At 39.3% G+C, this 2,557-nt stretch overlaps 1 pseudogene; it reads right to left on the reverse strand.

The window, feature by feature from the left end:
- Positions 1–707: 707 nt before the first annotated feature.
- On the reverse strand, positions 708–1,728 carry LOC134471144 (olfactory receptor 4A5-like; annotated as a pseudogene).
- Positions 1,729–2,557: the final 829 nt, after the last annotated feature.

Consider the following 2,557-nt stretch of genomic DNA (forward strand, 5'->3'; position numbering starts at 1 on the left):
AGGGTGATAAGCACTGAATATATTAACTGTGATAGGTCTACTACATCTGGTACTTGGAAAAACCCATCACAATCCCAACTTGGCTTCTTAGGATTTCCAAAACAGAACATCTGACAGCAACAAAGAACTTCAACCTGGTTTTCTCTTCAACTGAACCCCATTTTTTAAAGAAAACTGTTCACCAAAGATCTCTGTACCAATACATAATGTTATCTTATATTCAACAACTCTAAACTTAAAAAAACATAGATTTTATCTGAGGAATATAAGTAATTTTAAAGCAAAGCTTATAATCCAGCTAGTAAATCTGTTACACTGATCAAATAATGAGCATCACAACTTCAAAATTTCACTTTTAGTCGCAGAAAATATCTGAGCATGACATATTTCTTTCTCATGAATATAGGGCACAGAAAATTTCACAAGGAGCTTATTTTTTCTCTTTAAAAATGTAAGCACTAGTTTAACTTAGGCTGAGATAAAGCAAGTTAGAAGATATGATGTGCTTGGTTTTATCCTTTCCTTTACTTCTAAGAGAACAGAAACTGATATTTTGGCCACATCTTCCACAAACTCTGTATTACATTTATTACAGCATAAAGGACAATTAATTCTCCTTCTTTAATAGTTTTGTATAAATATAGAGATGCATCCTTAAAGAATCCAGTGAGGTGAGATCGACATGCTTAGGATTTACTGCATCTTTCTTACACTAGAATTAATAACAATTTCAGCAAGAAGATACTCACTCCATAGTTAACTTTCAACACCAGATTTTCCATAGAGTTTTTCATCTCTGTGTTTCTCAAAGTATATATTAAAGGATTCAGCAGAAGAATAATAACTGTAGAGAATACAGTCATTAATTTATCAATAAGAATGTTGGAAACAAGTATAACATACACAAAAATACAGGGGCAAAAAGAGCATGACTACAGTGATGTGAGAGCTGCAGGTAGAAAGGATTTTTTTTCTCCCTTCTTGACTGTGAGTTTTAAGAGAGTTTAGGGTGAAGCCATAGGATATGAGCAGAAGGATAAAGACCTACAAGCAAAAGGCTCCATCATTAGCGACCACTGTGAGGCCAATAAAATACATGTCAGTGCACGCAAGCTCCAACAATGGATACATTGTGGGGACCACAATGAGGCCAAAAAGTAGGTGTCAATGCATGAAAGTTAAAGTAAAGGGTACATGTCACAGGCAAAATGATCAACAGCATTGGGTCCACAGAAGGGGAGACTAGAAACAAAGACAAATTGAAACACAGAGGACACAAAACCTCCTGTCCAGGTTACCACCAGCAGGAGGATGCAAACCTGCCAATTCATGATGTTCAAATACTTCATAGGCTTACAGATGGCCACATAGTGCTCAAGGGCCATCACCACCTGTAGGAAGAACTCAGCACAACCAAATAGGTGCTCTACAAAAAGCTGACCCATGCAGGCTGGAAATCAGATGGTCTTTCTGTCACTGAGCAGGTCTATAAGAAACTTCGGTGAGAAGATAGTGGAATAAACAGGATCCGTGAGTGATGATAGGCAAGGAAAAAGTACATTGGGGAGGCCAAGGAGGGGCTGGTGAAGACAGTGACCATGATGAGCACATTGCCCACCATTAATACAGGGTAGGTGAGTAAAAACATAACTAATAATATGCTTTGTACATTGGATTCTGTGTCAGGCTCAGGAGGACAAACTCTGTGGCACTGTTGATAGATAACATTCTAGAAGCCTTATTCAACTGATCCGGCCTGCGGACCAATCTATGGGTCTCAACCTGGAGAGGGGATCGGGGATGGGGGCAGGACAAGAGAAAAGAGAGATGGAGACAGGATGAGATTCCAATCGAGTCTCGTTTATTTTTAAAATGGCTACAACTTATATAGGGTGGGGGCGGGCCATAGGCAGGAAGAAGGCTTAATCTGATAGGTCATTGTCACATTCGGTTATATGATGTAAGCAGGAGAGGATTATGGGTAATGTAGGCAGGCTGAAACAGGAAGTTTGCTTGTCATGTGCATTGCAGGCAAGGGGAGGATCATGGGAAATGTAGGCTGACACACAAAATGCCCTCAGGCAGGAGGGGCAGGGCAGCAGCAGCTATTCAAAACCGCTCCCTACATTCAACAAAAAAGCAGTGAGGAAAGAAGGACCTGACAGAAAATCATGAAAAGGACAATGATCGAGTGTATTACAGAACATAGTTCTACTGTCATATCAGCCAGAGCATTGAACACACAGTAAACATTTAGTGAGATGCTGTTGAAATTCTCTTCCAAATAGCCCAATAGCCCTGGTCACTGTAATTCTCCCTGAACGATTTTGTTGGGGCTACAAATTAGAGGTTCTTTTCCAGTGGGTATCTGCAGAGAAGAAAGATGAAACCATTCTAATCACTCACACATTTCACGGTTTCTTTCAAATATGTAATTTCATGACACAGAAGTCAGATAGAATAAATAGGAAAGAGGCATTTGCTTTGGAAAAATCTGTTCTCCAGTCATAGAAATGAACACTTACTCATTGGCTAACATAGATACAATCTTTCAAAC

Source organism: Cavia porcellus, unplaced genomic scaffold (assembly GCF_034190915.1).
Source record: "Cavia porcellus strain 051 isolate PalLab524CR breed Dunkin Hartley unplaced genomic scaffold, mCavPor4.1 scaffold_17, whole genome shotgun sequence".
In the NCBI taxonomy this organism is placed as follows: domain Eukaryota; kingdom Metazoa; phylum Chordata; class Mammalia; order Rodentia; family Caviidae; genus Cavia; species Cavia porcellus.